Raw genomic sequence first — 24,786 nt, 5'->3', positions numbered from 1 at the left:
TGTTTCTGTATTCTACCTAATTTAGAAATAATATAGGCATCCAACGAATATTCATTAATTAATTCAATTGGTTTAAGTCCAAGGTTTTAAGTTACCAAATAATTTGGAAACTATCTTGAAACTTACATGCAACAAAACATGATTACTACTGAAATAAAGCTAGTCAGAATAATAACTCAATTTGTTTAAACACAATTTTACATTTTTTTCATAATAGCCATTAAATAGAAGTAATGCTAGCTTATTATATGAGTGAACTTATATAAGTTTAGGAAGAATATATCCAAGTAGAATAAAAACATACATTTGTGTTACACTTAATGCTGACAACTCAGAGAAGAGATATCTGTTTTCAATCAAACCATAATTTTAGTCTTGTTTGCCAAAAATTTACCAAAATTATGTGAACTTGAATTTCCAAAACATTTCTGAGTTAGTTTTCTATAAAAACACCTCTTTTTTCACATTAAAAATAGGTAGGCTTCAGTTCCCTAATTTCTGGAAATTTTAGGAGTACTCAATTTATATAAGTACTATTTTATCTGTAGGCCGGTCAAAATAAAACTCTTTTGAGACATTTTATAATCCAATTTAGTGATACCATTCAGAGATAGAAAAATATTACACACTCACATAATGAAAGGTAAAAGGACCGTCTAAATCACAAACCTAAAAACATACAAATACAGAGAGAGAAAGCTTACAACTTCAATTGTAAAATTTCAGCCACAGGTTAAGCATAAACAAAGAAATACAAAACTCACAGAAGAGCTGTTCTGATCCCAGTGGGTACAAATTCTTAATTAATTTGACCTCAAAATAGACTAAGAGAAAAGACTAGCAAAGCAGACTCTTTGTTATCTTTTATCCAATAGAAATAAGATCTGTTAGAACTATTAATTGTTTAGAAAGATAACCAAATATTTGAATGATAAAACCAAAAGAAACCAGGATGAGAAATCAAGAAAGTATTCAAAAAGAATCAAAATCAAATCCTTCTCATTTTTCCAGTGCACAACAGTCCAGAACATAGAACCAAAAGTTGGACTCACGATTTGGTCGCTGATAGCCAGTCAAGAAAGAGCACACAGGGCTCGCAGAGGATTCTTTACCTGGGTGGAATAAATGAGAATCTGCCTAGAGGGCCAATTCAATCCCAGTCATGGCACCAAAATGACTTTTTTTTGAAATACAAATACACACAGGACAGTTAGGACAATTAGTTACAAGTGTTACTTTTCTAGGTTTAGAATTCCCTAAAAACATTCAACTTTCCCTGGGTTATAGTTGTATAAAATATGATTTTATTCAGGCTATTGCAATAGGGAAAACATTCATTAATGGGAAACATCTCATAGAAAAGAAAGAGGGGCAGGAGTTTTATAGCGACGAGTTAATAAAGAGATACATGAATTTTATGGGAGTCATGAGGAAGGATGCAGAGGTGCTTCTCCTGGAATATGCAAGGGCAAGATTTTCTTTTGGGGTTAGCGATTTCTTGCAACACAAAAAAGTGGGGGATTTTTACATTTTTGCTGCAGTTTTTCTCTTAACTCAAGCAAAGAGCTCAGGTAAAGTGCAACATTAAAACAATCATTAAAAAGGTTTAAGAAGACAGGATGCATTCAAGGAGGGATGCAATCCTCTTAGAACAATTGCATTTCCCTCATATTGTCACATGTTCTGATCATCTCCATTTTCTTCCCAGTCAAGAAAAATGAAACTGATTGGACGTCCCTGCTCTTAAATTCTTTGGTCATTCTGCCATGCTGTTCAGTCATGTACCTATGTATTTCCTAACTCCATTTGACTACATTCTATTTTCTGCCAACATCCACCCAGGAGAAAAACTAATTTTAAACTTTCTTATGCAGAGAAATACAGCTAACCTTTTCCAGTGCAAAGAGCCAATTCAGCTCTGGGCCTCCCTCTGCTGAACCAAGATTTAGACAAAGCTCCAAAATCACTGTTTGCCAAATCCTCAATAAACTCTTACACAACACGACACCATCCACCACACCTTGTTCGGGGGGAATAAAAAGCTTTCATCCTTCTACTTAAAATTCAATAATCCCAGAAAGGAAAAATTATATGAAACATAGAATTCATATTGGTAATTGGAGTCAGCAAGTTACCATTGGAGCCCTCTATCCTCCTCTCTACGTATGTATGTATCTCTCTTTTGTATTCCTGTTACATTTCTCAATACACTTAGGTAAACTGCGCTTCCCATACTGTACCCCATATTCTGACCGTCTCAAATCCCACCCCATCAAAATGTACTGAAGCATGTTCTCTTGAGAACCATCAGCTGGAAAGCATTCTCATAAATTAATTCTGTCAAGCATTGTTCAAAGACAATCTTGGCAGCAGCTAGAAATGAGAGAGAACAACTGCAGAAATTCTTCCCATTCACATTGTCTGTGAGAGAACAATGGAACCATCACTCGGTTTTCGTTTGCTCCTGCCTTCATCCATAAACTAGGTGCTCCCTGGTTGCTGCTTATGCAAGGCTCTGCCTTCTAGAATTCTCGCTCTGTCACTCTCTCGTTCTCATTCTCTTTCTCTCGCTCTCTCCAATGCTGTGAGTAGCATTTGTTCTCTTCTTGGTTTCTGCCAATCCGACAGTAAACAGAGATGGAGACATACCAAGATGTAGAATCCTGCTAATGCCAGGAAAGACCTGTGGGTGGTCAAAGGTTTGGGATGGGGCAAAATATTTAATCAAAGGGTAGGAATGAGTGTGGAGCCCAATTTGGCCTTGGGGACATGCAGTGTTCTGTAGTTCAGCTTCACCGGTAATACTGATTCTCTCCTAAAGTTTGAGAACTCAGAATGGAAAAGGAGTGAATATTTCACATTCTTAAAACCCCTCATTGACTACTTCTGAACCCATTTTTTGCACCAGTCCTTACACATTTGTTTTAACCAGCTCCCTATATGAACCTTCCAAAACTTGGCCACCATGACTTGAATAGATGATCATTTTTTCGAAACACTTTTGTCATTTCGGCAATGTTTTCCTTGAATGCCTTTTGTCTCCAACCTTGTATTCATTATTTATTAAATCTTCAGCTGAATACTGACTCACAGACCCACCCCACAGTAACCAGTCATTATTCTGATCAATTTATACTTAAGTATTAATAGTTAAAATGACAGTATTTAGAATTTTATTACAGCAGAGGTGTAGTCAAGATTTTTTTTAAAATAACTCATTGAAAAACTAAGTCTATCCCTCTAAATGTTCACTTAATGTTATAGATGCATCTAAATTTATTGTAACCAATATTAATACCTTATTGAGCACTTATATGCCAGGAAGTATGTTATATTCCTTGTGTAGTAACTAATTTAGTACTTCTTGTGTGGAAAATGTATTATATTTAAAAATTGGGAGACAGAGAAGTTAAATAAATTCCCAAAGCCACATAGCGGGCACCACGACCATGCCTTCCATCCAGGTGTTTTCAACTCCAAAGCCTTTTATCTCCCCCTTCAATTAAGAGTCGTTCATCTAAATGGAATCATTTCCATATATATCTTTTCCTCAAGAGTGTTCATTTTTACCCAGGATCCAAACTCGCATTCTTCTTTTGGCAATAGCTGAAAATATTTGGAAATTGGAAGATGAAAGAACAAAAGTCAAGTAAAGGAGAAGAAAGAGCTGAAGGGTTTTACCAGAGAAAGCCTGGGAAGCATCCAAGACCCCATGCTCTGTCTGGTGTGAGTGGTCTGAGACCCACGCAGAAAAGAGATGGAAGGTCGTGTAGTTTAGTCTGAAATGATCATGAACAGAACTAAGAGCATGCTTTCATTAGAGGGTTTAGAAAATCCCCAACCAGCTATGCCTAATAAATTAAAACCTCTAGCCTATTTTTCCATCTCCAACATCTAAACAATTGGTCTCTGGATTCATGAAAGGACTCAGGAAGTTGGACTTAAAACTGAGTCATAAATTCAGAAATGGGACAATTGGGTGAGGCAAGACACATTACATACATTAAAATGCCTTTTAATACACACATTTTTCTACAACATGGAAACTCACATATCAATATCTCATTAAAATCATGGAGGAAGAAAATCCTATAAATTTCTATACCAAAATACGGTATAGAAAAGTGGACAGTTCCAGTTCTTACTGATTTAGCATGTTTAAATTGCCTACAATGCTCATTTCATTTATTTCATTGTCAGATTTATTTTAATAAATACAGCAAACATTAAGAGTTTTCAGTTATTTACTTGTCACCTTGGTCTTTCTGTCCTCCCTTCACCTCTGGGAATGTAAATGCCCAGTCTTTAATTTTTCTGTATAGAGTTTTGTTTAGGAACCTCTGCTTTGTGGTTGGGGAACGGTTTAATCTATTAGAAGACTAATAAAGATGGAGCTAAGATCAATTTGTTTTTCTTTCTATAAAGTAGAAAAAATATAAACAATAAATACTCACCAGATATATTTGTAAAAAGCAAGCTTTAATGTCACCTCCCTAAACCCTTGAGCACTTAATCCCTTAAACCCTTTCCACAGGGATCAAAAGGCGCGATCTCAATCCCAGAAAGCCCTAGGCAGAGTTTGGCACATACAAGTACAGATGCCAGAAGGTAAGCGTAAACATCATCTTAGCAGCCTCCGGAAAGAAACAGTGAATCTTCAGGTGGGTCCTGCCTCAAACAGGAGGAATGAGGGTCTTTCATACCAGGCTGTCCAAACAAAGGTAGAGTTTTAAGAGACCAGGGCCATGCATATGTAATCTACAAACCAAACCCCTGCCAAACTCCTCCAAAACCAGCCAAAGTCTTATTATTCAAACAGAGCAAATTTACATTTACATCTGCCTGTTTACAATCAAGAACCTAGACACTTGAACTCTCTGTAAGATATTATGCAGCAAAAGAAGAAACTAGAAATTCTCATTACAGCATAGCATTTGCCTAGAGGCCAGACATTACAGAAGGATCTTTTCCCCAGTACAAGGAACAGCACAGATGAGTGTCTAGTTGATGAACAGCTTGGCAGCCCAGTACCTTCCCTAGACCCGTGATCTCTAATTAAAAATCGGAAATTCATTTTTAGGTGCTTACAGATGAATCACAAGAGCTTTCATAATTTTACATAAAAAGTGTTTGGGCTACTTATTAGTAACCTATTAATTGCTAGAACCTTATAAAGTGAATTAATGGCTGGCTAGAGGATTTTTAACTTTCCACTTACTAACTTAAAGATATTAGGTTGTTTTAAGTATATTGTTCCATAAAATAAAATAGTGCTAAAGTTAAGAAGTGTTATATATATGTTAGTGTTAACAGGTTTACTGCTCTTTTTCTATTTCGTTTCTCTCTAGTTATTTGTTTTCATGAAGTTATCATCTCCTGGAAAGTAGTAGCTATAAGGTTAAGGGACCCAGGTCCCTTTGACATTCCCCAAAGGGCCATGGCTTTAAAAATTTGAGAAACATGACTCTTGAGTACAGCTAGCCATGAACTGCATTCTCTCTGCACATAGAGAGAAAATGACCAAAAGAAACAAAATATAATTGTTTTCCATTAAAACTCTTTTAAATTGGGATAAAATCTGTCACCTAAGGAATTCTTTTTACTTCCTGAGGGACTTCTCATCACTTTCTTGGCTCAAACCCTAAACCCAAACCTTGCCTCTCTCTGTTCAGAAAATGGTCAGAATGCCTAAAGGTGCTCCGTCCACACTTTCTCTGAAAAGGATGCTATCCAGTCCCTGGTTCTGGGTACCATCTATAGGCCAAACATTTCTAAATACAGATGCCCAGTCCTGGCCTTGCCACTGAGCTCCGGATTCTAATATTCAGCTGAATGCTTGATATTTCTCTTTAAACACTTAATATATTCCTCAAATGCAATATGCTCAGAAGAAAAATATTGACATACCCTAACCCACACACCCCACATCCAATCTTTTTCTAGTCTTTTACATTTTAGTAAGTGGCTCTACCCAATTTCTAATGTCAAAAACCTAGTAAAATTCCTGGATTTCAGTCTCATCCTGGCCCTCCCACATAATTTGTGGTCTTTCCATAAGTTCTTACAGTTCTAGGCTCCAAAAAATAACCCAGATCTGCTTGTTCTTTCCTCCTTACTAATGCCACCTTCTACTCTCGGCAGGACTCCTGCAACAGCTTCTAACTGACTTCAGTGTCTACTTTTGAGCACCCTCCCCTTACAACCCTGGCAAGTGTGCTCACACACGCGCGCACATGCACACACATGTACGTGCACACACACACACACGCCATTCTCTGTACAGCAACCAGGGACATCTTTTCAAAATGCAAATAAGATTATGTCTCTCCCCTGCTTAATATACTCCAATGGCTTAAATCTCCCGCATAAAAGACAAACATCTTACTTACAAAATTGATCACTGAGTTGATGAGGTTTAAGTGAGATTTTTTATTTGAGTTGATGCTATAATGAGTTGAGACTTTTAGGAACTTGGAATGGCTTCAACATACTTTTCAAGTGGGACAAACATGAATCTTTGAAAGCCAGAGGGCAGACCATGTTAGAGAGAATAATGGCCATCCAAAGATTCTCCAGAACTTGTGAATATGTTACCTTATATGGCAAAATGGACTGTGCTTATGGAATTAAGTTAAGGGTTTTGAGATAGCAAGATTATCTGGGTGAGTACAATGTACTCATGAATATCTTTATAGGGGGAAAGAGGGACGCAGGACAGAGTCAGAGAAGTTGATGTGACAATGGAAGCAAAGATCAGAAAGGGGGTGGGAGAGGAGGGAGATATGGTTGATTTGAAGATACTACTCTGCTGGCTTTGAAGTCTGAGGAAGGGGTCACTAGTGCAGGTGATCTCTAGACGCTGATAAAAGCAAGAAAATAGACTCTCCTCTAGAGCCTACAGAAGGAATGCAGACTGCCAATACCTTGATTTTTGCCCAGTGAGACTGATTTTGGACTTCTGAACTTCAGATTGTAAAACAATACATTTGTTTTTAAGATACCAAGTTTATGGCAATTTGTTACAGCAGCAATAGGAAACTAATATAAGCCCTTATAAAGAAGGTTATTTGGTGTGTGTGTGTGTGTGTGTGTGTGTGTGTGTGTCTGTGTGTATGTGTAAACAAAATTTGCTTTCATATCATAGTCTTACAAATTTGAGTTTTAGGTGGTTTCCTTATTCCATATATATCTGTTCTTAAGTATTTTGTTAGAAGAATATCTAATGGCCAAAGAGAATAATTATGCCTTCTCAACAGTCCCAAAGACAAAACTAGAATAAGCCCCACCATAATTCAAAAATATTTTGAACTATCTAATTTTAGCTTATGAATTTATATAAATAATTAGTTTTTACTATGTAATAAATTGATATTTGTTTAAATTAAAAAAGATTTTAAATTACCATCAGTAAAAATAACTCTTAATGTAATACAAAGTCATGTATATCAATTTTATAAAATTAATGAGTGGAACCACATAACAGATTTAGCATTTAACTTTTTTCTCCAACTTGATATCACTATATTTTAATAACTTATATTTACAAATATGAGAACAAGCATAAGCTTTTTTCAATCTTAAATGTCAACTAAATGACAAAGGAGAGAAGTTTAGAATTTGCCAGAGACTGTATGCAGTGGAATACTAGTAAATGCTTAACCACCCTCTATAAGAAAAGAGAGAAAAAAGTCCTACCAGCTTTTGTCAATTTCTATGGTATAAATATTCCCATTATGGCTGATTTCAAGCTACCAATGTGATGGCAACCAGCTTGCAAACATTTCTGAAAACTTCACAATGGATTCTTGCTAGCTGAAAGAAGCTATCTCCAACACACCACCGGTTGTATGTCACATAATTTTTCAGCTACCAGTAGGAAAAATTTTGAGATCTATATTTACGGGTCACTCAGGTCCACTGGATGTTCTTTTATCTCAGAAAAACACTCATTCAATGACACTTTTACTGAAGATAAATTATTGTCTTTTCCTTCACTAATGCTTTATTTTTAACATGCATAAAATGAACCACCTATCTTTTCTGAATGCCTGCTTTGTGCTGGGCATCTCGTTTTATATTCATTAACTCCATTAATTCTCACTACAGCTCTTGGATCTCAAATAACTCACAGTTCCCATAATTAACTGGATGCGTCTAACTCTCAAATCTCTTTTATTATTGCAGAAAAACAGCTCTTCACAACCATTGGTTGACTGTATTCAGCCACATTAAATGAAATAAATAGATTTACTCATTTTAGCTATCTACCCTTTAGACTTTGTCTTAATGTCTCTTTTTGCAGGAAGAAAAAAAATAAATGAACCTTTAACTTTGACAAGTTCCCTGCACAGTATGGTAGAGCAAGGCTTCCACATTACTTCTTTCATTATAAAGCTGTCCACAAAGTTCAGCATTTAAATAACTGTTTTCCCAAAATGTATATTTTGTTGTCCCACTCATCTCCCCTTCAACCCTGGTTTACAAAGAAAAGATCAGGAGGCAGACTGTTTGAGACTGGCTGTAAGTGATGGGGTGGCCATCGGTGTATTGTGGGTTCCTAAAGTATCTTTTCCTTTTATAGACGTGGCCCATCTGTGCACGTCTGGATAGTTTTTATCAAAATCCCCCTACTGAAAATGTATCTATCCATGAAGCACTTCACAAAATCACCTCTCTTCATAGACATTGTTATAAATACAGCAAACACAGCCACATTTTAAAAATAAGTCAAACTATTATTATCTATGCTTTTATCCAACCAAGTGAACCTCAGTCTTTTAATCAGTGTTGGAAGTATGCCTTTTCAACACATTAAAATAGGCAATGCTTCATAGGGAATATTTTTGTTAGCTTTGCTGCCTGGTTTTGATCCAAAATAGATTCAGCCATTTTTATCACAGAGTGATACCTATCACAGGAGAGCCACCTTTCAAGGTGAAAGTAAAAGCGACTATATAATTTGTCAAATACCTTCACTTTAGTTTTTGGTCTTTTTATTATATTCTTTCTAGCCAAGATATGTCTCCTTTTTGAATATTTCCTTCTATATTTCATGATTTGTAAATACTACTGCAAGAGTGATAAATTCATACATTTGCCACTAAAGAGGGTTTTTTATTTTTTGTTTTTTAATAAATAAGAGATACCAAAGTTCAGACTCACCTGTGCTTCTGTGATGATAAACCCATATTTAAATTTTAAAATATATTGTACTTTTATTTTTTTCAATCTGCCACTATTATTCAGTAGTTATGGTTGGCCTGGTGCTAATATGTTAATTATTCTCAAGCTTGTTGTGAGTTTTAGGCACAATGTCAGGTCTATTTCATCCTTGTTGAATTTTGCTGTGAATTTTCTTCTATTGTCTGTTTTATTTTTAATGGCTTTAACCTATACTTCAAAGTATTTCTTTTTCATCACCAAATGTCACTACTTGAAGATTTAATTTTAAACAATTATACTTTAAGAAGGCAAATGAAGAATAACTTTAAAACTACAGGATACATACTCACAAATACAGATTTGGGATATAATTATGTTAATCAGAAATAAACACAAGAAGAAAAGGACCTTCACGATACTAGTAGTATATATGTAGGCAAAATGTTTGGGTACCATTGCAGCTTGCCTTTCTCAGGCACCCAATCTTGCAGTTAACTCACTCAAGCTCTTGTGTCATTTTCTTTCTCTCTCAGCTATGAAAGCAACTAACAACCAGATTGGCCAATAAAGATTTTTGCGTTTTTGTTTTTTTCTTACCAAAAAAAAAAAAAAAAAAAAACATTTTTTACAATGTTTATACAAGTTTAATTATAAACTGTATCTAGATCATCTGCTACTATCCAGCACTATTCAGTGAAGAAACAGAATGGAAACAAAGTTTCATTTTAATCAGGGTCTCCCATTTCAAACCTTTAGAAAAGTTGCAAGAATAGTACAACACAGGATATGCTCTTCACTTAAAACAGTGTTTCTTAGCCTTTTTTTTAATAACACACTCCTAAAAAGACCTTAGATACTGATTCTCAATTGCCAACCCACACCCAATGAAATTTTAATACTACAGATACATTAGAGATCTGTTTATGTACTGCATGTATACTTATACTTTATATATAAAAGGACTACGTTTTTTGGCCTTCCAAGATTCCATCTCCACTCCCTTGGAAGTGCTATTGCTCTATTTGGGAACTAATTACCTAGATACCTTTCTTATTAACATTTCCACAATTGCATTCTTTCTATTATTTCTTTATATATATACACACACACACATATATATGCACATATACATAATTTTACATTAATTAAATTTACTAAGTATATTATTTTATAATTAATATATTTAGTTTTTTCAAGAAAAATTGAAACACCAGAAAGAAGTGCCGTACTCATCGTGAAGCATATGAGCCTGGAGACAAGCCCTGCCCAGTTAGACACCCACCATGTTCCATTAGACCCAACTGTAAATATAGTATCTAATTTTAAGTAAAGAATTTCCATGGTGAATCTTCCAGCACAAATTAATTGCAAATTGTATCGTTGAATGATCAGTCCTAATGTATAGGATATTGCCAAGTGTAGGCGATACTGCCATAAATGATTATTTTGGTTTTATGTTGGTTGATCTGAGCATATGATTTTTGACCTAAATTAATCAGCATAACCTACTGATCATCAGTAAGTTACCTCAGGTCTAAAAAGCTTGGGTATTTCTTATGGATAATTAAGGTGAGATAAACTGGTTTTCCAAATGTCAAATTGGATCTCAGGGTTCAATCCAGTCACTCACCAGCGTCTTGCCATTGTGAGGACGTCCTCATGGCTGGTTCTGGAAGCTGAGTCCCAGTCCTCCTACAAGAATTTACTGGAGCTTTTTAGAGGTTATAAAGAGTTTACGATATTCAACTTGTAAGTTGAAAATCCTAAGTTGTTTTTCCTAAAGTCCATTTTTAAAACAAATTTGTTTTACATATTTAGATATGTGCACAAGGTTTTTGTTTGAAAAGTACTTCCATGATTAAAATATATTTAAATTTACTGCCATATATTGAAAGCTATCCTCTCCCAATGACTGTGGATAGGTTAAAGTATAGGTTCCCAAAAGGAAGGTTATGTGTTTTATACAAGATAAAATTATGACAGGAAGTAAGAGATAACACTCCTCAGTTCTAAATCTTAGAAGCAGTTCCCTGCAAGTGACAAGAGATGAGAGTGGCCAACCCACCTAACTTCTAGCAAAGTGTGCATTTGTTTGTTAAAACCAGAGAGGAGAGAGAAAGGCTGGTAACAGGAAAAAAATATATATTTTTTTAAATAATAATAAATTAAGCAATATTAACTGTCCACAGAAAAGGAAATACAAATGGCTTATATAATACTAAAATGTACCAAACCTCAATCATTACAACATAAAAGTAAATTAAAACTACAATGAAATTCATTTCTTCTCTACCAGAAAGAAAATATCAAAAAGTTTGAGAACACTCTTTGTTGGCATGTGGATGTGGTAATAGGTGCTCTCAAACCTTGCTAGGCAGAGGTGTAAATTGGTACCTACTCTGTGGAGGTCAATTTGACTATGTTAATCAAAAATTTTAAAGCACATATATCCTTGAAGTGTGTAGTGTACTTTCAGGAAATTATCCTAGAGATATATTTGCACATATGCACAAAAACATATACATATATGCAACAAAAATTTAAAGAATTTTATAATAATAAAAACAGCCATAAACAAAATGTCCATTAATAAGGTGCTAAATAACTTATAATTAAAAGTATAATGAAGTACTATTAGTTACTAAAAATAAAAGGCAACCTCTACATGTATTGTTATGGAACAATCTCCAAGATATATAGTTAAAAAAACTTTTTAATCAAAATGCATAAAAGAATGTATATGTTGTTATCTGTAGAAAAAGTGTGATTATAATTAATTACGATTATATCGACATAGAATACTTCTAGGAAAACACAGCAAGAAACATGTAACAATGGGGCTCTTTAAGAAGGGAAACTGGAAGTCAAAGAGTAAAAGAAAGGCTGACTTTTCACTGTACACTCCTTTGTACCTATTGAATTTTACACCATATACATGCATCACCTATTCAAAAATAGAGAAATAAATACACATTTTAAATAGATAGATAAACAGAATTTAGAACATCAACAGTGTAATCTTTGGTGTCCTAGTGAACTACCCTCCAAAAAAGTACTGAATGAAGGGACTGGACAACTTCTTCTGTAGGTTCTGATAGTAAATGTTTTTGGCTTTGTGGGCCATAGGTCTCTGTCACAACTCTATCAACTCTTCCAAAGTAGAGCAAAAGCAAACACAGACAATACACAAACGAATGAGTATGGTGGATTCCAATACAAGTTGACAAAAACAGACAGTGGGCTGGATTGTGTCTGCAGGCCATAGTTGAGTGACCCCAGATCTAGTTCATTGTGGTCATTGTTAGGGATGAATTTTTTTTCCCCTGTACAAGTGCTGGTTAGGTAAGGTCTAAGAGAAAAGATTGGTTAAGATTTCACAAGCATCAACAAATATCCCCAAAGGCAAATTGTATATCACACGCAACTAGATTGTTATGAATAACAAAATCATATCCATTAGATATGGTGCGAATAAAGGTTTGTTTTTTTTCTTTAAGGAATTTGTCAATATTGTGTATTTGAATGTTGAATAAACTTAACAGAGAGAGTAGGCAGGAATAACAAACTCTTACATCTTTTAATTGCAGCACAAATAATAATTTAAAGACCCTGTTGAAAGCTAATTGGTCTAGGCTAATAAAAAATATTGCATTTCAAAATAGTAAATATTGACAAATAAAACCAGAAGAATTTATAAAACTATAAACTATGTCCACTCTTTCCACAAACCCTAATGCAGTATATTGAACAGATAATAAAAATTTTGAGTAGATAATAAAAGATAATGGTTTGGCTTTAGCAACTTGCAAGCTACAAGTACCTCAAGTGAGAATTGTTTTATTAGCACCAAACTCAAGTTCTTGCTTATTAGTAGGTTTTGCTTAGTCATGATTTCAGTGAGTCTTGTTTCCTTGTACACTAAAACCATTGTCAAGGATTTTTGTGCATCTCAATTGACAAGGGAAATAGTGTTTACTTTGATTTGCTTTCCTTGCAAGTTTGCAGTGTACATTTCAGCAAAGTTATCAACAGCCAAGGCTATCTGTAGGTCACATGAAAACACTTAAAACTTAACAGAAATTTAATAATGCCCTTGTTGGTGAAAATATGAAATGGCAAGCAGCAGGTGTTAAAGTTTTAATAGGAATGCAGGAATATATTAGTTTTACTGAGAATTTACTAGGTAGGTTGTCCAACAAAATTCCATACCGAAAGATATACCTGAAAAAAACTTTTTTTGAATAGCAATAAAGGGAAAAGTTTAATAAAGTGGTGTTAAGGTAACTTCAAATAACTAAAAGACATCATGTCAAATACTTTAACGCATAAAGTAATAGCAAGACACCACCAAGGTCATAAAGCAAATTCATCTGTTCAAAAGACAGTTTCTAAGAAATAGTCTATCATTACAGTGCTCTGAATGCTTTCATCTGCAGCATCTTCACTTCACCAATGAAAGATGACAGATAAAAAAGCTGTGGTCCAGATACACGCCATTTTACTCTGAATCAGACCTTCAGTGGGGTATTTCACTTTTAATCTCTTGCCCTGAAATTGGCAGTGAAGATCAAAGCATCTTTCTTTGACTCTGCTATTTGGGCATCACAGTACCATTTAATATTACCATAGTATTTCACCAGGAGGCAGCCAGATCATTGAGGCTGTCAACAAATCCACGTTTCCTTACAGTAAAGAGTTTTATAAACACTTTTGGAGTTAAGTGTTTAAAGAATCAGGACATGGTTTGTCTTGAATTCTGAAAAACAGACTTGTTAGTTTCTGTGATATTTGTCAAGTTACATTTGTCAAGGAATCCACCTCAGATCTCTACATAGCAGAACCTTGGATCTATAATTTGAAAACATGTGTGTTGTATTGTACTGTGTATCCTGTACAATACTATTGTACTGTACTGATAATAAAGGGATGAAAACCAAGTCTCCTCCTCAGGCTGAACTTAAAATTCCAGGAAGTTTGCACCTCCCAAACAGTAAAAAAACAAAAACAAAAACAAAAGTCTTTACCTAAACAGCAGAATAAACATTAATAATGCATCTTCTACAGTAAAAAGGGATAGAAAACAGAACACCAAATATTTAAAGAAAACACTTAAAATAGTTCAATTGCTTTGATCACATAAAAGAATGAATGCATGTCAAAAAAACAATACCACATAAGCTAGGGACATAGGATATATATACATACTGTGTTTCCCCAAAAATAAGACCTAGCTGGACAATCAGCTCTAATGCGTCTTTTGGAGCAAAAATTAATATAAGACCCGGTCTTATTTTGCTATAAGACTGGGTCTTATAATATAATATAATACCCGGTCTTACATTAATTTTTGCTCCAAAAGACACATTAGAGCTGATTGTCCGGCTAGGTCTTATTTTCGGGGAAATACGATATATATATATAATATATATATTATATATATATAGTCTGTTTATATATAATCTATTTATATATAAACAGACTATATGTATAAACAGATTATCTGTATATATATATATACACAATATTATCTGTTTATATATAAAACAGATCTATGTGATTGGTGCATTTTATAGAGGATGAGAGAATTTACATAACTTTTCCAAGTTAACTCAAATTCAGGTTTATCTAATCAAAAAGTTACTGGCTTGAACAAAGCAGGCTACAGAATAATGAGTCTAGTTAAATAAATAGGTATGTATTTATACACCCATCAGTCTATATACATCAAATTGTTAGGATTTTTAAAAACCTTTAAATTTCTGTCCTATACTTCTGAATTGTTTATTTTTTAAATGCACACACATTGCTTTTATAAACAACATTTCTGTGCTGCAATAATGTCAATTAAAATCATGAGATACCATTTTTGATCTATTGAATTTGTTTTCAAACTATGTAATAACTAGTTTGGGTGAAGGTTTAGAAAAATAGACATGTTCATAGTTATTTTGGCATTTTGTATGATTATGGATAATTTTAATATTTTTATTTCTAATTTTCTACTATAAACACTTATTTTTTATAGTTTATTTTTAAAATAAAGACATAGGATACAATATCAACTTAAAGCAAAATCAACAAAAAGATTCAAGAGCAAAATTAAGTACTCAGCTGGATTTATTTTTCATTTGTTTGTTTCGTTTTGTTTTTTGGTAAAAAAAAAAAAAAATTGCTCTTCTACTCCGGGTGGGGTTATGCTTTGTTTGATTTAGTCAGGATCTCATGCTATCTCAGGTCTGCGTGACACCCCTGACCTTCTTGCCCCCCTACGGAGCATCGCAGTGACACTCTGGCAGATCAGAAAATTTTCATTATTCGCCTTATCACACATCAGCACAGCAACCTATGCATTCCCAGCACTTCACTGCCCAGAACTAAATGTGAAGCTAGTCAGCTAAGACTATCTCCTGGTGCTAATGGTCCCACTTGGAGAATCCCTGTTCTAAAGTGACATTGAAGACTTATTTCTTTCTCACACTAGAGTGCTTCCTCATTTGACTCACGTGGCCCATGGACGTGGTCAATAAGCAGTACCTCTTTTTATTGTGGCAATCAGCTGCCCCTGTGGCTTTAGGTGACTTCACCCTCCAGAGTGATAAGCAACCAGTGGTCTACATACCTGCTACTCCAACTGTGGTCCCTGGATCAGGGACATCAGCACTATCTGCAAAGCTTGTTAGAAATGCAGGATTTTGACCCACCCCACTCTCCTGAAATAAAATCTGTACTTTAACCAGATCCCCAGGTTATATGTATGAGCATTAAATTATGAAAGGCACAGGCTAAAACACCCTTTCCACCTCAGGCCTGAGATCTTTAGCTTGAGTCAAGGAAATATTCTTTTACTGAGTACCCAACAGCACTTCTGATACAGAGGGGCTTTTTTTCATTTGGTTTTTGGTTTTGTTTTTGATTCATGTTAGGATCAAGGGGAAGGAGGAGTCAGCAAACTTTCTATGTAAAAGATCAGTGTGTAAATATTTCAGGATCTGTGGACCCAATAGTCTCAAAGTACTCAAACAGCCACAAAGCAGCCATGGGTGTGACTATATTTCAGTAAAGCTTTAGTTACAAAAACAGGCAGCAGGTGAACCAATTTGGTGAACCATCTCAGTCAAGAGGCAAGTCCTTTGTTATGCTGTGTATATAGTAGATAACTCCTGGATTTAGTGGTTTACATTTCAGCTAGGGATTAAAAGGTAATGAAATCCAGGCTGTTGATTCCCAGGCGGCAGCATGGTACAAAGCAGTGCATATGAACATTAGAACAAACAGTTCTGGCTTTTTAAAAATAATGACAACAGGTTTCACTCCAGAATTATTAAATCAGATTCTTAGGAAGGTAAGACCCAGGAATTTGTATTTTTTTTTTTTTTTAATTCTTTCTTGTGTTGTTTAATGTGCAGCCAGAACCATCCCATTTTGCCTTGGACTGAGGGGTTCTCGGGCATGTGGAACTTACTGGGATTGTCCTAAACTGGGCCAACTGGTCACCGTAGGGATTGAGAAGCACTGGTGAGTAGAAAAAAGTATGAAATTGTATAGCATATAAAGCTGGGTTCTTTCTTTTATGACCTGGAGAAAGTTTGTTAACAAGCCTTTGTTTTCTCACTTTTTTTAAATTAAATTTATTGGGGAGACATTGGTTAATAAAATTATATAGGTTTTAAGTGTACAATTCTATAATACATCATCTATATATTGCATTCTGTGTTCACCACTCAAAGTCAATTCTACTTTTATTACCATATATTTGACCCCTTTACCCTCTTCTACCACCCCCATCTCCCCTTACCTTCTGATAACTACTAGACTGTTCTCTATGTCAATGAGTTTTTGCTTGTTTGTTTGTCTTGTTCATTTGTTGACTTCAGTTTTATATATCACATATGAGTGAAATTATATGGTTCTCAACTTTTTCGGTCGGACTTATTTCACTTAGCATGATAATCTCAAGATCCATCCATGTTGTTGCAAATGGCAGTTATTTCTTCTTTTCTTATGGCTGAGTAATACTCCATTTTATTTACATATATATAATATGTGGTATATATATGTGTGTGTGTGTATATATATATATATATATATATATATATAAAATATGTGGTATATGTGTGTGTGTGTGTGTGTGTGTGTGTATATATATATATATATATATATATATATATATATCACATATTCTTTACCTAATGATCTATCAAAGAACACTTTGGTTTTTTCCATGTCTTACCCACCATGAATAATGCTGCAATAAACATAGGGGTACATACCGTATTTTGCCATGTATAACGCACTCCCGTGTATAATGTGCACCCACCTTTTGGGCCCAAACTTTCAGGGGAAAAAATCTTTTGTTTTAATTTTTTAATTCAAATTTGTATTTGTTTACATTTAGGTACTTGTTTTGGTATTATAAAGGAATTTTAGCGTTTATTTTTTAATATATTATGGTACAAGAAATTTTATGTACCAGTAACAAATTTATGGTATTTGTGTCATAGAGGGCCAAGAACTCTTCATTGTTGCAAGTTCATCATAAGTTCAATGAAACCGATTATTGTATTCCAAGCTATTATTTTGCATACAGATATCATTATTGATTTCTAGAGTTACAATGTTAACTCATAAGCATAAATAAAAGAATTAAAAACATTTATATAGATACGGAATTAGTACTACCCATGTATAATGGGCATCCTTATTTTTCCCTCAAATATTTGGGCAAAAAAGTGTGCATTATACTCTGCAAAATATGGTATATCTTTATAGATAAATATTTTCAGATTTGGGGGTATAGATACCCAGAAGAAGGATTGCTGGGTCATATGGTAATTCTATTCTTAAATTTTGAGGAACATACATACTGTTTTCCATAGTAGCTATACCAATTCACATTTCTACCAGCAGTGTATGAGGGTTCTCCACAGCCTCTCCAATGCTTGTTATTCCTTGTCTTGCTGATTAAAGCTATTCTATTTAAAAGTGAGGTGGTATCTCATTGTGGTTTTAATTTGCACTTCCCTAATAGCGAGTGAAGTTCAGCATCTTTTCATGTTTGCTCACTTTTTAAAGGGGGTAAAGCTACCTAACATACAAGGAAGGTTTAAGTGCATTTCACAAAACCTAAAATGTGATAGATGTTGAACAAAAACTCTTTTACTGCCCCTTCTCTGAGGGAAATCTTTTTAAACATAGCCCAAACAATTTAAACTTAACTTTTAATGATTTTTTAAAAAATGAATTAAACTGCCAGTGAAGGATTAAACATGATTTTTTAAAACAAAACAAAACAAAAAAAGTGTATGAACCCATGTGGACAATGCAAACAGAAGTGTAGGCAACAGCAGACAAGAATATTCAATGTAATGGAAGAGTAGTAACTGATTCAGTACAGCAGAAAAAGTGACAGCCTAAAGTACCTGCAGGAGGTACCTCTAAGAAGCAAACCAGTTTGCCTTAGAGAGTAGTGCTGTGACTCTGGGAACCAAAGAGGATTGAAGAGAGACCAAGAGCTAAAACACAGGATTGGTTGACAACTGTATGTGAAGCAGACAGACTCCAGTGTCCCTCTCCATCACATGGTGCTGGGTAATACCCCCATGAAGGATAACTTGCACACTCTAACTCACTTCAGACAGGAGCTTGCAGCTTTAGTCTCAGGAGAAAAAGAAAAGAAGGATTTCAGTGCTCAAGGACATCAGGTACAGTATAGGGCAAGATGAAGCACGAGATTGAAAAGAAGGTGCATATGAATCATGGGAGTCCTCAGGCCCCTCCCTACTTCCCCAAAATCCTGCAGCCAAACTAGTCCTCCCATGGAGAAAATTGAAGATTTTTTCTGGAGAAAAGAAATGGCCTTAGAGAAAATATACAAACATATCTTTCCACATTGACAATTAGGAGTCCCCCAGTAAAGCAAATTTGTTCCCTGAAGAGCATGCTGCCATAAAGGCACACCACTCAAATATTCAAGAGATAACATTCCACTCTGGAGTGTCTCACTCTTAAAAATGAATGGACAGCCAAGCAAGGATCACTAATAATTGAGGAAAGACACCAAAATGAAAGGGATAAGCAAAGTAGAAAAAAAAAAAAAAAAAAACAAACTGCATCCATGCAGACAAAATAGATAAGGAGAGAAGAGGGTAAACAGGGTCATATATATGGTGATGGAAGGAGAACTGACTCGGGGTGCTGCACACACAATGTGATATATAGATGACATATTACAGATTTGTACACTTGAAACCTATGTAATTTTACTAACCTTTGTCACCCCGATAAATTTTAATTAAAAAACTAATAGAGTATATCCTATATAGAAAAAAATAAGAAATGAATGTTTGAAAAAAGAAAAATGAGAAAAAGATGGAAAGAAAAGAAAATCAGAAAGAACTCTTGAACATTAAAACTGTGAGAGCAAAAACACATCCATAAACAAGGAATACAAAATTTAGGAAATTTCCGGAAATTCCCTAGAAACTAAATTGTCCAGAAATTCCCCAGAAAACAAAATAAGTTAAACACACACACACACACACACACACACACACACCACACACACACTATTTTTTTAAAGTAGGAAAATGATAAGTCATACAGAGTTTATCAAGAATGATAACATTGAATTAATACTTGTAGGAAAGAGGGAAAAAGAGATATTAAAAAAGCAAAAAATATAGAATACAAAATTTCCCAGAACTAAAGGTTCCTATTGTCTCTAGATGGAAAGGCTCAGAAATCCTTCTCACAAGAAGATAGACACCAATATCCATCACTATGAAATTCCCCCCCCCACTCATCAGAAATAAAGGCAAGATTCTAAAAGCTTCCAAAAGTACATTTAACAAGAATAATAATGTAATCAGATTTCTTAATAAACAGTACTAGATGCTAAAAAGACTAATTCTATTACTAGCAAAACTAACTCTCAAAATAGAATTCAAAATAATGACGTTTTCAGATATATAAGAACTGGAAGAATTCATTACAAACAGACCCATATTATAAAAAAAATAGTAAAGTAATTCCTTCAGGTAGAGGGAAATGGTACTAAATGGGAACATGGATCCATGTAAAAGAATGAAGAATACAGGAAAAGTTAAGTATATGAGTAAATATATAATAATTAATCTTATTACCTAAATCTTTTTTTAAAGATCATTAAACATTTAAACAAAAAGAAGAACAAGCATGGTGGAGTTTATAATAAACGTATAAGTAAAATGTATGACAGTAATAACACAAAGGTCAGAAGGGGAGAAATGATAGTATACTATTGTAAAGATCCTACACTGTACCATAAAGTGGTATACTATCATTTGACAGTAGACTGTGATATGCTATAAATCCTAAAGCAAGCACTAAAATAACAAAAATTTTAAAAGGAGTTATAACTAATAAGCCAATAAAGGGAGTAAAATAGAAAAATACTCAATTAATTCAAAAGAAGTAATAAAAAGAGGAAAAGGGTAACAAACAACAAGTGAGTCAATAGAAAACAAATTATAAGATAATAAGATTTAAATAAACCATATCAATATTCACATTAAAGATAAATATCACCAGTTAAAAGTTAGATTGCCACATTGGTTAAATAAGGCAAGACCCACTATACACTTTATAGGAAATGCACTTTAAAATCAATAAAATTCATAAATACCTAGCCAGAGTGATCGGAAAAAAAAGATAAGACACAAGTTGCCAATCATAGATAAGTGATATCCCTATGAATCATGCATATATTAAAAGAATAACAATGGAATATTATGAATAACTTTGTCAGTAAATTAAAAAACTTAAATAAAATGGAAAAATTCCTTGAATGATACAAAGTACCAAAGATCACCAAGAACTACATATTATTAATAGTCCCAAATCTATTAAGGAAATTTAATTTCTAATTTAAATTTTTCTGACAAAGACAACTCCAGGTCCAGATTGCTTCACTGATGAAATAATGAACTGAAACACATATTTAAGAAACATTTAAGAACAAAAATACCAATTCTGCACAAAATTTTCCAGAAAATTGAAGAGATGATCCTTTCCAATTAATTCTATGAGGTCAGAATTACCCTGATACTAAAACTTAAGAGAGATATTACAAGAAAAGAAAACTACAGACCAACATCCCTCATGAAAATAGATGCAAAAATTCTAAACCAAGGTTTAGAAGTTTAAATCAACAATATATTAAAAAGGATAATTTATCATTACCAAATGGAGTTTAGCTCAAGAGTACATTCGGTTGAACATTTTAAATCAATCAATGCAATTCATTATATTAAAGAATCAAGAAAGAAAAACTGCATTATAATTTCAACAGACATAGAGAAAGCATTCTGCAAAATCCAACATTCATTCCCCAAAATAACTCTAACAAAGTAGAAATAAAAGGAAACTCCCTCAATCTGATAAAAATGTCTATGAAAAACCTTACCACAAATAGGCTTGATGATGAAAGACTAAATGCTCTAGATCTAGGATTACAAACAACTCAAGGGTGTCCACTCTAACCACGTCTATATACTATCAGTTACAGACAGTGCAATAAGGTAAAGAACAGAAATAAAGGGCATCCAGATTGGAAATTCAAAAACTAAATGTCTCTTTACTCACAGACATGAGCATCTACCTATATGTAAACTTTAATGAAACCTACAAAAATGCTATTATAACTAATAAGTGAGTTTAGCAGATGTAAGATCAATATAGGAAACTCAACGGTATTTTTATAGATCAGCAGCAAACAATTAGAAATTAAAATTTTAAAACAATATCCTTTAAATAGCATTAGAGATAAATCTGTCAGAAGACATGTAACATCTTACAAAACAATACTGAGAGAAATTAAGAAACACATAATTAATGGAGAGGCATAACCATGTCCGGGCATTGGAAAGCTAAAGTTGTTAAGATGTCAGTGCTCCTCAAAGAGATCTATAGATTTAATGTAATCCTCCCCAAAATTCCAACTAGTTATTTTTTATAGGATTGACAAACTGATTTTAAAATGTATATGGAAATGCAATGGAAACTTGGGGGAAAAAAAAAACACTGATAAGTTTACAATACCACAATATATCACAACTCCTGAGTGAATGGTACTTCTTGGAATTATCCATGGCCCTATGGGAGATTTGATAAAACCTCTGAAAAATTAAAGATAACTATAGAGCAATAAATTAGATAATTGAAACTATAGGAAAAGAAACAAATTGAATAATGGTTAACTACAGGAAAAGCAAAAAGTTGTTTAAGAAAGGAAATATAATCAAAATATACTCCTTGGTTTTTCAGAGAGTAATATTAGCAGAATTACATTAATGTAAGTGATTATTGTTTCATTAGGACACAACCATTGGAAGGATAAGGGAAGAGATTTGAAAGAGTGATGCAGGAAGAGCTAAATGCTCATCTACTATAATAGGAAATCAATAAATAGACTCTAGAATTGATAAACCAAAAAACAACAATATAAGCATATTATTTTTAAAAGTAAATCAAATGCTAGAATAAAAACGGCTAAATGATCAAAGCAGTTATTGCTGGGGATTGAGACTTGGCAGAAGAATAGAAAGTGCAACAGAGGTTGCTGCTGTTGCTACTTTAAATATTATAAGCACTTTGGTACTTTAAAAATTTCTTTTAAACCTCTGCATGTATTATATTGTTACAAATTTAAAACAAAAGCAAGTTTACCAAAAAAAGAGTAAGACACACATCCTTAGCTTCTTCACAGCTTCAGGTACAATTCTAGCTGTTGTCTCCCCTCCTGATCCAAGAGCCTACTTCAGGAGCCCTATACAAACGATCAAGTGGCTGTACTATAGAAAATGAAATTTATCCTCGCACATGCTGCTCATTATCAAATTGGAGAACATATGGTGCACATTCCATTGTTTATTTTAAAACAAGGTGTAAGTTTATATAAATAAGTATTGACTGTGAAGCATGGCTTTGAGGAAGTCTGAAGAGCTTTGACAGGAATGAAAATCAGTAATTAATGTTTTCTACTGTATTAAAATTAGATTAAATTGCTTTTCCATGGGTAAGTACAGTGCTAACCTGACAACTTCCCTTATGAAAAAAAGAAAAAAGGAGGTGAGTTGAGGTAAAGAAGCAAACAAGAAATGAGGAAGGGAAAAAGAACAAACGAAATGCCATTGCTTCCCCTGATACTGAGATTCATAGAAGTAAAAAGACTGAAACAAAACAAGAGGTCATATCCCTCTTGCCCACTCACTACCATCTTGGACTAGTCACCTGGGAACATCTATCACTATCTGGAAAAGGAGACCCTGGCCACAAATCAAGACAAGATGGTACTTAAACAAGATGAGCCTCTTCTCAAACCTACCTGACTGCTTGCAGCCTTTGAAATGACATCAAATCTAATCACAAATTTAAGCTGGGAAATAATTACTAATTAAAAGTTGCTAAGTAAAAGTAGTTATTACAGCTAGCATTAATTAAGAGCACCATTTATTCATTTATTCCACAAATGTGCATTGAGTGCTTATTAGGCTTTGTTCTAAGTACCAGGGCTCTGGCCGTGAGCCAGACAGGTGAAAAGCTTGCCCTAGTGGAATTTTACATAAGAGCTAGAGGAATCCAATAATAAAAAATAAATCAATACAAAATATGCCAAGTGGTGAGAACTGCTATGAATTATAAAGCAGTCTGAGTGAATAGAAAGTTGGAATAGAGTTGCTCTATTTTATATAAGATTATCAAGGAAGGCCTTTCTGACAAGGAGACATTTAAATAGCAACTCATTCAATTCTGATTAATCCTTGCCCAGACACACTTACTTGCCTCATCTTAAAACGACCATGACTAACTCCAGCCCTTAAAGCTCTGTAAGTATCCTTGCCTATGTTCCCCTTTTGAGACGCCCCTGGGACTCTGTCAAGGTGAAACTGTCCCATATTCAGCAAGTTAAATAAACCAGCTTTGTGTGAGGTTTCCTGGTGGTGCTCTGACCATTGAGAGTTTTCAGCATATAGATGTATGTACTACAATAGGACTGGATGAGATCACCTAAAGATCAGAGCAGATCAAGATGCATTGCAGCCTGAGGAGGGAGTCCTCGGGCAGTCCTATGTTTAGAAGCCTGTCCCAAAATTGAGGAAGAACCAGCAAAGGAGATGGAAAAGAGCTGTCAGGGAGGTCAAATGAGAAAACAAAAGAGACTGTGTTCCATCAGCCAAAGGGGTTTTCAGTTGTGATTCTTAAAAAAGAATTGGCTCAAGGGGCAGCCAGGTGGCTCAGTTGGTTAGAGCGCGAGCTCTCAACAACAAGGTCTCCGGTTCAATTCCCCCATGGGATGGTGGGCTGTGCCCCTGCAACTAAAGATTGAAAACAGCGACTGGACTTGGAGCTGAGCTTCGCCCTCCACAACTAGGTTGAAGGACAACGACTTGAAGCTGATGGGCCCTGGAGAAACACACTGTTCTCCTATATAATTTAAAAAAAAAAAAAAAAAGGGAGTTGGCTCAACAATTTAATAAGAATAAATCTAAATACAAACAGATTAGTCGACTTGAGAGTAGACACATTTGTTTACAGAAGTCAATTAGAAGCATAAAAAAAAAGCAAAAGGAGAGTAATATGAACGAA

At 34.3% G+C, this 24,786-nt stretch overlaps 1 long non-coding RNA gene across 1 annotated transcript in view; it reads left to right on the top strand.

Moving 5' to 3' along the window:
- Positions 1–16,573: 16,573 nt before the first annotated feature.
- Positions 16,574–24,786, top strand: part of LOC141572192 (uncharacterized) — a 48,124-nt gene continuing 39,911 nt past the window's right edge. Inside the window, exon 1 of the long non-coding RNA XR_012497415.1 lies at positions 16,574–16,677. This is a non-coding gene — a long non-coding RNA (uncharacterized LOC141572192). The remainder of the gene's footprint in view (positions 16,678–24,786) is intronic.

This window comes from Rhinolophus sinicus, linkage group LG01 (assembly GCF_036562045.2).
Source record: "Rhinolophus sinicus isolate RSC01 linkage group LG01, ASM3656204v1, whole genome shotgun sequence".
Taxonomy (NCBI): Eukaryota; Metazoa; Chordata; class Mammalia; order Chiroptera; family Rhinolophidae; genus Rhinolophus; species Rhinolophus sinicus.
This window is presented reverse-complemented; position numbering and strand designations above follow the sequence as displayed.